General features: G+C 39.8%; 1 long non-coding RNA gene across 1 annotated transcript; it reads left to right on the forward strand.

Moving 5' to 3' along the window:
• Window positions 1–1,137: 1,137 nt before the first annotated feature.
• On the forward strand, window positions 1,138–11,126 carry LOC103161179. Its single transcript, XR_003483923.2, has 4 exons — window positions 1,138–1,479; window positions 1,907–2,136; window positions 2,279–2,420; window positions 9,306–11,126. It is a non-coding gene; the product is annotated as an uncharacterized LOC103161179 (long non-coding RNA).
• Window positions 11,127–11,770: the final 644 nt, after the last annotated feature.

Consider the following 11,770-nt stretch of genomic DNA (forward strand, 5'->3'; position numbering starts at 1 on the left):
TTAAGAGAGAAAAAAACATAAATTGAAGTAGGTTAGAGTGGGGGGTACATCAGGAAGAAGTTGCGGGTTGTGAAACTGTATGGCAAGATATGCTCTATGAAATTCTCAAAGAATATGTTTTAACGCTAGGAACAAATGAAGATTGAACACAAGGCAGTGAAAATTTATAAGTACTATACAAAATAAAATCATATAATGATACATCAGAAAATGTTGTAGGACTCTTCAAAATATAGGTCCATCTGACCATTTCTTGTAATCTCTACCATTTTATACCTCAATCAGGAAAATATCATTCTGCCTGGATAATCAACAAGAGACTTTTAGTGAATCTCCTTGCTTCTGTTCCTTGCACACTCCATCTTGGATTCATGATGCCGCTAGATTGATGCTTAAAAAGCTTAAGACAGACCATGTTATTCCTTAGTTCACAGCTCACTGAGTAAAATTCAATGCACTTTTCACATGACCCCACTTCCCATTCTGCAACCACCCATGTTAGTTATCCCCCTACCCAAAGGAATTTGTGGGTGAAACAGCCCTATCTTCTACTAAAACAGCAATTTTCTATGTTATGCCACAAAGTGATATTGAATGGTATGGGGTAAAAAAAAAAAAAAAATTCCTATGACAGATAAGAAGCCACAGTGAGAGATTTCACATTCTTCAGGAAAATGACAAGGCAGGAAAAGTGTAAAATATTCAACCCACCATAGCTAATAAGTTTAGTCTAAACTATAGGACTATACTATTAGAGTGAAAAAGGAAAGCTGCAAGGCAGGCAAGCTGTAAATCTTGGCAGCTGTCCAGAGGAAGGAGATGGAGGAAAGAGAGAAAACCATGGCTTTTGTGTTAGACATAGAAATGTAGCAAGCAGCTATGTGGCAAAAGGGAGAAAGGCTCTTTCTTAAGATTTCCCTTATTAGATGATGCTGTTGGTCTTGCTTGTATACAATGAGGGTGGGGGGGGGCTGAAGTATATATGAGGCAGAAGGTTGACTGGAGGTTAAGATTTTTCAGTGGCCAGCTTCCAAGATAAATGTACCCTGTAGGGGGAAGATGTGGAACTTGCTGGTGATACTGCTGCCAAGAATCAGTCAGGCTCTGTAAGTAACTGCTCAAATATGCAGACATAATAACTGTAAATAACCTCATTGAAGCCATTGTTTCAGCAAGCCAGATTTGGATGGTGTGATGGCTAACAACGATTGTCAACTTGACAGGATCTAGAATCACCAAGATGACAAGCCTCTGGACATGTTTGGAAGTTATTATCTAGATTTACCTTAAGCAAGATGGGAAGACCTATCCTGATTGTGACTGGCATCTTTCCACGAGCTGGGGAAAAGGGCTGCATATAAAGGAGAAAGCTAGTTAACAGGAATGCTCATTGCTCTCTGCTTCCTGATTGCAGATACAATGTGACCAGCTAATTCAATTTTCTGTCACCATGACTTCCTCACCATGATGGACAAAATTGTGAGTTAAAAGAAACCCTGCTGCCATCTTTCTATTGTTTTTGTCAGGTGTTTGTCATATTAACATCACAATAACTGATAAATTAGTATCCTTTCTTTGCTATTGGTTTCTTATGTTGGATGAATAGATATTTATTTACTTGTCCCTAGGAAAAGTAACATAGAAGATTAATTTTAAAATAATGTGTATGAAGCAGAAGACGTGTGTGTGTTGTGTGTGTGTGTGTGTGTGTGTGTGTGTGTGTGTGTGTGTTTGTGTGTGTGTGTGATGGGGTAAAACCAGATTTCTCATGGATAGGGGACTATGGGAATTAGTGATGTGTATATGTAAATTTACTCTGCTACTTTGATTTCTTTTTAACATTTGAAATGTTTCATCATAAAAAGTTGAAAATAAATTCTTGACATGTAACCATTTCTTTAAATAGACAAAAGCCATGTGCTGCACAAACTGAGAAGCCACAAATTATTATGACTCAAGTATATGATTCATACGTACATGAAAAAGAACCAGTTTGTTCCTACACAATAATTTGAATGATGAAAGAAGCATTCAAAGCGCATATGATTTGAACAGCTTTCTTGATAACCGGAGCAAAACTTCATCACTTGTTGCTTGAGCGCTGTATACTGAGGACTCTAAATAAGAATGTTTGGAGTAAGTCAGGGATGGTGAAGAAAAGAATGTGTGAAGATATATCCATCCTGTAAGGGCTTGGGTGCCAATATATTACAGACATCCCATTTTAGAAATTGACTTCCCATACTAATCAAACTGAAAATAATTCCATCCTTTCTAGGTTGTCTTAAAGAAATGAGTTTTCCAGCATCTCTGCTTACAACTATTGGAAGAGGAGGTTCTCAAGAGCTATTCCAATTTACTAAAGCCAGCACACCCCATCTATAGACCAGAGGAACCCCCACAAGCAGGAATGCCTGACTGTAAGGAATGCATGATGCATGTATCCATTGATTTGGGTATCATCCTGGGTCCCCTATGCACCCTTCAGAGGAACCTCAGCATCTATGAAGATGCTGTATGCTGCACTGGCTTCTCTCTCTCTTTCTCTCTTTCTCTTTCTCTCTCTCTCTCTCTCTCTCTCTCTCTCTCTCTCTCTCTCTCTCTCTCTGTCTGTCTCTCTCTGTCTCTCTGGTTATTTTGTTTTGACATATCATTTTTTTGTGGTTTGTTTGATTTCTTCACCATTTGTGGTCATTCCTCCAAGAGGTCACCCTGGCATTTCCGGTGATTGCTTCAGCACACCATGTCTACTTCACTCTGAGTTTATTTATGCACAGTTGCTAAGAGGGGTTTTCACAGTCTCCAATGAGTGTCTAAGGAGTACAAGGTCCAGAAATGATGTTCACATCTGGCCTTCATTTACCTTCCATTCTTAGTGTTAGATTAGTATTAGCACTGGATTCTGGTGTTGACTTTCAAAAGGGTTGCAATCAGCAGTCAAACACACACTCCACACTCATGTTGCAGCATGCGGCTTCCAGAGATGACATGACAGTCTCTTCCAGTATCTACCATAGAAACCCAGGTGATGTTCACCATGGTTTTGCTTGGTGTGAGCTTGGACCTCTGCCAGAATTCCACTCAATAATTGTGAGCCTCCACTTCTGCCAAATCCTATGCCAGGAATAGAGAACAAAAAGTAATACTTTCTCTTTTTTGCCCTAGAATAGCTCAGAATTTGGAGGATCTAGACAGGTGAAAGTAACACTAGACTATAATGGGCTCAGTGGTACTCAAATAGAGGCACAGGATATCATGGAAACAGCAATGAAACCACCTCCAGAGGAGCAAGTATGGGATATAGGAAGCATTTCAAGAGACTCTTGAAAGACTAGTAGGAGATTATTGGTTATAGATGATCAAATAAAAGGAAAAGAAAAAAGGTGACTGAGGGTATTGAGGTAAGATGGTACATAGCATAGTCAAGCAACTTCATTGCTGCTTCGTTGCTACATATGAGTTAGATGGAAGGTAGGGTTAATATGAGAAAGCACAGAAAAATGAAGTCCATTGGGAAATAGTGGCTAAATAGAAGTAGGTATTAGAAAGAACCTTGCCACACAGGGATCTAAGTATATCTCATTCAAAGTGTATGTGACTCAAATCTTTAAGTATGAACAACCCTAGATGTGCTTAGTCAACCTGTTTAAGTACATGAAACAGACTGGTTGGTTAATCTTCCAGGAGCACATTCATCCAAGAATGTGGTAAGAAAACACAAAGGACAACACTGAGACCAGGCTATCAATTCAGTAGAAGGGAATTAGTGCCTTGATGACTCTGAACACAGCTTGGTATCTGAGAGTCTATCGTGTCTTTGCCCTGAACTTGAGGACCTGTTTCAAGTCCTGGAATGAGAAAAGAAGAGCTGGAAATAGAGTAGTGCAAAATTTAAATGTTGAAAGTGCTGATTTTTTCAGTCCCTTTAAAATGTTAAGACATTGGCAGGCATGGTGATGAACATGTAATGCCAGCAGAGGCAGAAAGATCTCTGTGAGTTTGAGGCTAGACTTGTCTGTACAATGAGTTCCAGCCCAGCCAGGGCTATATAGTATGACCTTGTCTTAAAAACAGTAACAACAACAAAACCCACATAAACTTTCCTGCTTCAAGTCGGCCTCTGAATGAATGCAGACAGCCATTATCCCATTGTTCTTCCACATGACCACAGGATCTATGACAGAGTGAAATCTTGAATTGCAAGGAATTTATGGCATTGTCCATGGATACTGCAAGAGCTGATGTTATTACCCATGTGTGCTACAACATCAGCATCAGGAAGGGTACCAGTTTCATTTAGAGCATGAGAGGTAGTGAGTGGCAGGATGCAGTTTACTGTAGAGGAGTGTCCATGTTTTTTCTATATGCTTTTTCACACTCAATGAGACGGTAGAGCATTTTTAATAAGGCCACATATTTATTTAGAAAAATGGAATGAAATATATGAAAATACTGTAGAAAAATTTAGGGGCACATGTTCAGTGAAAGCCCAGGTGATGGCTGTTCATCAACCCAGATGAGCCACCCCTAGAATTCCCAGCAACAGAAGGGTGGCACCATATTCACACAAGATATGAGCTAAAGAAAGCCAGGAGAATCACAGTCTCATTGACTGTTAGCATACCTCGTCTGGATTGGGACATTAGGGTAGAAGAAATTCAGGTTACAAGCCACACCTACTGTCTCAGGGGCAACAAAAGCACTGCTGTGTTATTCAACTCTATGCCAGATCCAGGTGCATACTGAATGTGCAGTCAATTGAGTTCCATTTGTTTTCAAATATACTGCAATGGGCTGTCCATCAAATATGATTTGGTAAAATTGCACAACATCAGAATTTGTAAGCTGCTTTCTTTTGGTTTGAAAGAGTCGGTGGTCCACATGCTGCTGCATTACTTCCTCTTTCAAGGATGTTTTATGCCACAGAAAACTCATCTTTTCTGAACCTACTGGAGTGCGTAGGTACACAGTGGTCTTCCTTAACAGCCTGTGTACGTCAGTGGCACTTTTGATCATCTGAACAAGAAGCTGAACAAAAAGCAGAAGTATCCTCCAGGACCTCTCTAGGGAGGAAGGACCATGACTCTCCTCCCTGTGGGATTTTTAAGGCCCCTGGAAAGTTCAACACAGACTCTCCAGTAAGAGGCCTCTTTCACCCCAAAACCAGAGTAGAACAGTAAGTGGTATTTTTGAACAAACATCATGTTCTCAGGTGTAATCTAACAAAGCTAGAGACCCCTTGATTCAAACCTGCCTCAAAATGGTGAGACAGACAAGAGGAGGAAGCAGACAGGCTAGCTAATGGTCTCCAAATAAGTTCTCCAGATGTAGCAGATTTTTTGGTCCACCCTGGGCTGTCATCAACATTTCAACATTTAACGTTTCATTTCCTGCTTTCTTGCCTGTCACAGAAATTGGACTAAAATTCCCTCTTTGCAGAAAGTATCACGCACAGTTTTATTTTTTTTATTCATTGTGCTCTGACTTGTGAGCATATTAATTAGATCTCCTTGGCAGGGTGCAAGTTTATATCGCAGAGGGTAAGTGACATGTGACTTATCGCATACTGTCAATCTCTAGCTTGTATTTCCTGTTGAGAGGTGTGCATGGCTGTTTTTGCTCTTATGCTTTATCTCATCCTATAATCCCCTTGGTGAAAAGAGAGGACACCTCTAGAAATATGAACAAGCTCAAGAGAGAAGGCCCACTTCTGAAAACAAATTCAAACCTGTTCCACAGTGTCACCCATGATGTCTTCCTTCCTTTTGACACACTTGAACATCTCCTACCATCCATGAAATGCTCTTCCTCCTAACAATGTCCTCATCTTCCTGATCTCAGACCTCTTAAGGATCTGATGTTTCAAGTTCTCATCAGTTGATGTCACTGTAGGGAGAATCACAAGAAAAGAATTTGAGTATCGTGAGAGTCAAATTATGCCTGAATAGAACTGAGAAAGGGAAGTGTAGGGGTGGGGGAAAACACTTGAGCTTTGCATCTTCCCAGCTCTAGTGTTCCAGTGTGGAATGGGGAAGGCAAAGGCATATTAGTGCCCTTTCTTTTTGCTGTGACAAAATAGCTGACAATGGCAATTTTAAGAAGAAACAGCTGAAGAGATGCCTCAGCCGTTAAGAGCACTGGCTATTCTTTCCATAGGACCCAGATTCAATTCCCAGCACCCACAGGGCATCTCACAACTGTCTGTAACTCCAGGTCCAAGGGATCTGATACCTTCACACCAATGCACATAAAATTAAGGTTAAATAAATTATAAGAAGAGGGGGGAGAAGCAGGAGAAGGAGGAGGAGGAGAAACAGCTTGTTACGGCTTTACAGCTTGTTCTGTCTCTGGCTCCCAGTTTGAGAGTACAGCCCGTCATGGTAGGAAATGCTTTTCTATGGAAGTTGCTGTAGCTATGGTGTTGGGAGTGGGGAGGAGCTGATTTCATTGCACTCAGTCAAGAAGCAGGGACAGATGACTGCTAATGCTTGGCTCATTCTCTCTTATTTCCCTTTTTATTCTATCTGCTACCCCAGCCCATGGGAAGGTGTTCACCACATCTAAGATGGGCCTTGCTTCCCCATTAAACCTTCTGGAAACACTTTCACAGACATGCCCAGTGGTATGTGTCCTAAGTGTTTCTAAAGCCAGTCAAGTTGACACTCAAGGTGAACTATCACTGAAGTGTTCCATGGCAGGCCTGGCTGCTCCTTTGTATCTGTGCACCTTATTTCTGTGCTATGAGGGGAGGTAATATATAAACCATTGTTTGATGTCTAATAGTCACATTATTATATAGAAATCTCCTCCAAATTGAAAAGTTTCAACCAGCGGGGAGATGAAGGAGGCTCATGAGACTTTGTAAACTTATAAATCTTAGGAAGTTCCTGAAACCAGCAAGATTTAAAAGATTCTGCCCCCAAGGTAATGGAGGCAGCAAATACCTCCTGGGAAAGGAAACCAACAGGCTGAGCTGACAGTAGGACATCTCTGACATTTTGACCTGTCTTCAAATTGTGCAGGGAGAGCTCCTGCATTGAGACTTTCCTGAGTTGTCACCCATGGTGAGGCAGGCTTTTTAAGTAATGTCACTGCCTTTGATTTGTCCATGCTCCTATAAGAAACCCTATTGTGCTCATTGGTTCACCAAGTTGACCTCTGGTATAATAGTTACTTTGGTCTGTTGATCCCCCTTATGTAAACCTGTTGCTGTGGCACAAACTGTTCACTTTAGTGGCTAATGAATTCTAGCAGAGCTGAAATTTGCAGTTGGTAAGTTATTTAAAATATTAGTGATAATTTAAATGGACAGTACCAGTGCCCTGTTAGTAAGGTCTTTGCATGAGACACATAAAGTTCTAGAACTACACATATGACTCCTGATTTTTTTTTTTACAGTGAAGGGTGGATCATCTTTTATAGTTTAGGTATATGGAAATGGATGAGTGGACAGGATAAGCTATTTGGCAAAATTACAGAATTAAGGAAGGGTTGACCTGTTATCCACCTGGTTCCTTCTGCTTTTCTGTCTTCCCATGTCACTAATTTATTATCGATGAGTTCCATTATTCCCATTTAAATCAATGTGTATAAAGCAATTGCTGATTGAGCCTAATATTTGCTGGCTTATACTGTCAAGGTGTTGATAATATTCATGAATTCATAGAGACCAATCAAGCATTAATTCTGAGTGTGGCTGTGAATATTTCCAGAAAAGCCTGGTATGTGAGTCAGTGGACTGAGTGGGGAAGATTTGCCTTCCATGTGTAAGTGTACTGGCTGATGTTATGTCAATTTGATACAAGCTAGACTTATTTGAAAGGAGAGAACCTCAATTGAGAAGATGCCTCCATAATATCTGGATGTACAGCAGTTTCTTAATTACTGATTGGTAGGGAGGGCCCAGCCCACTGTGGGTGGTACCATCCCTAGGTTTGTGGTCCTGGAGTCTCAAAGAAAGCAGGCTGAGCAAGCCAAGAGAAGCAAGTCAGCAAGCAGCATCATCCATGGCCTCTGCATCAGATCCTGCCTCCAAGTTCCTGCCCTGTTTGAGTTCCTATCCTGACTTCCTTCAATGATGAATAGCAATATAGAAGTGTGAGCCAAATAAGCCCTTTCTTCCCCAACTTGATGTTTGTTCATGGTGTTTTCTTTTTTCCAGCAAAAGGACACCTAACTAAGATAGTAAGCATCACCAGATCAGCCAAGGGCCCAGAAAAAAATGCCCTGAACAAAATGCTAGAGAAGAGTATTTCTTCTCTTCCTTAGAGTTGGAACAGGTTTCTTTTCCTCCAACCACTAGGTGTTAGAATCCTAGTATCTCTTAGAACTCTAGGATTTGTACCAGCATCCACATGCCTTGCCTTCTAGGGCCTTCGGCTTAAACTATCAGCTTCGTTGGTTCTGATACTTTTGGGCTTGGCCTGAACCATGCTACTGGCATCCCGGTGTCTCCAGCTTTCTGACAGCCTGTCAAGAGACTTCTCTGTCTCACAGGAGCCAACTGCTATGAGAAAATACTATTAATCTATCTCTATCTCTACCTATCTATTATATATATTTATATAATCATGATATTATATATATATATATATATAATAGAAAATGACAAGTATTTTAGGTAGTAGATATTTTAGGCTTTGGGGGACAATCATCACCTCTCTCTCTCTCTTTCTCTCTCTTTCTGTATGTATATGTGTGGAGGCCAGAAGTCAACTTTGTCTATATAGTTCACCTTATTTGGGGGAGACATGATCTCTCACTGGTCACAGAGTCACTGAATAGGCTAGAATGACTGACCAGCAACTTTTAGAGATCCACATGTCTTTGTCTTTGCCTTTTCAGTGATGTGATTACCCCCACATCAGGCATTTTGTGTGGGCTCTGGGAATCAAATTCAAGTCCTCATGAAAGTGTGGGAAGCATTTTATAGACTGAGTTGTCTCCCCAACATCAAATGTCACATTTCTGTCACCAGCATTAGATAACATGTGAAGGAATGTTTGCTATTGTATTCCAATAGGACTTTTAAAAACAAAGTCACAAGGCAGGGTTTTGTTCATGGGTTGTAGTTTGTCAAGTCCTGGTATATTAGCTTAAACGAATAATGATGTTTTAAAGCCAAAAATTATGTATCTATTGGTTGAATCAGATCACTGAAAGACTGAGTTACTATTTGGCTATATGAATTTATTTTTGATTCACCAAATGAGTAGTTTGAGTGAAGAGGAGGCACATGACGACCACCGCAGTGATCTAAATACAAATGGCCCTATAGGCTCATATATTGAATTTTTCATTTCCAGTTGATGAACTGCTTAGGAAGTCCTAGGAGGTGTGGCCTTGTTTGAGAAGGCATATTGCTGACCACAGGCGTTAAAATTTCCAAAGCCCATGCCAGGCACAGTCTCTCTCCCTGCCTGCAACTTATGGATCAGATGTGAATGCTCACCATGCCTGACTTCCTGATTGATATTCATGGTCTCACCCTCTGAAACTGCAAGTAATCCCGCATTAAAGGCTTTCTTTTATTAGTTACCTTGGTCATGTTATCTCTTCACAGCAATAGAATGGTACCGAAGACAGTCACACACTGCAAATGAATACAGTATGGCAATGCTTGGTATCCAAGAATGACATTTGGACATGTTAAATAGATCACTTCACATAATCATAGAACATATAGATACAAAAGCAGTGTTTCAAATATCACCAGACCGTGAAACTTCTGGTACTAATTTAGTTAAGTAATAAAATAGGAACAGAAAGCATTAATTATCAATAAAATCTCTTCCAATTCTAGATTTCTTGTAAAATTTACTGCAGGGAAAATCTTTGTAAAAGATGTATTGTTCTTATCTATGGATATAATAGGTCTGGAATAAAACTAAACATGTGTTTGGCTTGCATTGTAGTGGAAGAGAGAAGAAAGGAAGTGAGGGATTGGGAGAATAGAAAATGAAATAAGAATGCCTTGCACTTGCCATGCAGAGAATTAAAGTCAGGTGAGTGACATTGGGAAGCCCTATTTGAAGAAAATATATTTAAAACTTCCCATGTAAGTCAAAAACACAAGTCATTTTCATACTTGAAGTGATTATAAGGACCTTAATCACAACATGTAAAGCACCAGTTTACACATTTGCTGGCATGGTCAATACAGAAAATGGTTCACAATAAATGTGGCATCATGGGTAGGGCTAGGTTGATAACCATTCCATGCATATAACTATGATCACAGTAGAAATGCTTATTCTACTTCTGATATGTGGATACTCTTGACCACTGTTTATAAAGTACTACAAGAAATAGTCCAGCACAAGCAAAAGTTGGTTATTTGGAAGTAGACACCAAACATATATAGGGAATTGAGAGATCAGGGTTTCCAAAGGATGGCAAGTTATGTGGCTTGAAGTGTGGTTCTAAGGTACCATCCAGGACTGATCATGAAGATTTCAGCTAGAAATCCTTGACTTTGAACTGTGTTCTATGTCAGAGAGCAAGGAGGGGGAATGGACATTTGCTGAGCAAAATGGTGAAGTGTGTCGGGGACTAGGTAGCTGTTTTCTTAGACTTTCCTTACAGTTTGACTTCAATGCATGAGCCTTTTGTTCTTCATTCATCTCCATAGATAGGACTATATACTAGCCATTCATTGCTGGGAGCAAGTACCTGGCAAGAAGCAACTTGAGGGGTTAGTTGTGTTATGAACATAACCCAAACCAGAACACAATACTGAGAAGAAGGGACTTCCATCTAATTGCCCTGTAGACATGTCAATGGGGCATTTTCTCAATTGCTTATTGGTGTGGGAAAACCCTACACACAGTGCTTTCTGTAGGTAGGTGGGCTTATTAATATTGCCTGTATAAGAAGGTTAGTTGAACAAGCCAGATAATTAAACAAGTAAGCAGATTTCCTCCATGGTTTCTGCTTCAATCTCCTTCCCGGACTTCCTTCTGTGATGTAATATAAATTCTAAAATGAAATAACACTTCCATCCACCCCAAGTTAGTTTTGAGCAATATTTTATCACAGCAACAGAGACCAAGCTAGTACAGGGATGAAGATTTTTTTCCTCAGAACTTAAAAATCATGTTTGTTTATTAAAATTTTCATTTCTTATAATAAAAATCTTTTAGCAAGGTGGCTGGATACAAGATGAACTCAAAAAATCAGTAGCTCGCTTATATTCAGGTGGACTGAGAAAAAATCAGGTAAAAACCACCTTTTACCATAGCTTCAAATTCTATTAGATATCTTGGGTGTAACTGTAACTAAGCAAGTGACATACTTGTATGATAAGTCTATCTTCAGAAGAAAGAAATTGAAGAAGATATCAGAAGATGGAAGATCTCCCCTGCTCATAGATCAGTAGGATTAACATAGTAAAACTGACCATCCTACCTAAAGCAATCTACAGATTCAATGCAATCCCCATCAAAATTCCAACACAATTCTTTACAGAATTTGAAAGGACAACTCTGAACTTCATATGGAGAAACAAACAAAAAGATAGGTAAAACAATCCTGAACACTAATATAACTGCTGGAGTTCTCACTATTCCCAACTTCAAGTTGTATTACAGACCTATAGTAATCAAAACCACATGGTATTGGCATAAACAGACACATTGATCAATGGAATTGAGGATCTAGACATAAATTCCACACACCTATGAACACCTGATTTTTGATAAAGAAGCCAGAAATACACACTGGAAAAAAAGATACCATCTTCAACAAATTGTGCTAGTCAAACTGAATGTCT

This window comes from Cricetulus griseus, chromosome 3 (genome assembly GCF_003668045.3).
Source record: "Cricetulus griseus strain 17A/GY chromosome 3, alternate assembly CriGri-PICRH-1.0, whole genome shotgun sequence".
NCBI classification, from domain to species: domain Eukaryota; kingdom Metazoa; phylum Chordata; class Mammalia; order Rodentia; family Cricetidae; genus Cricetulus; species Cricetulus griseus.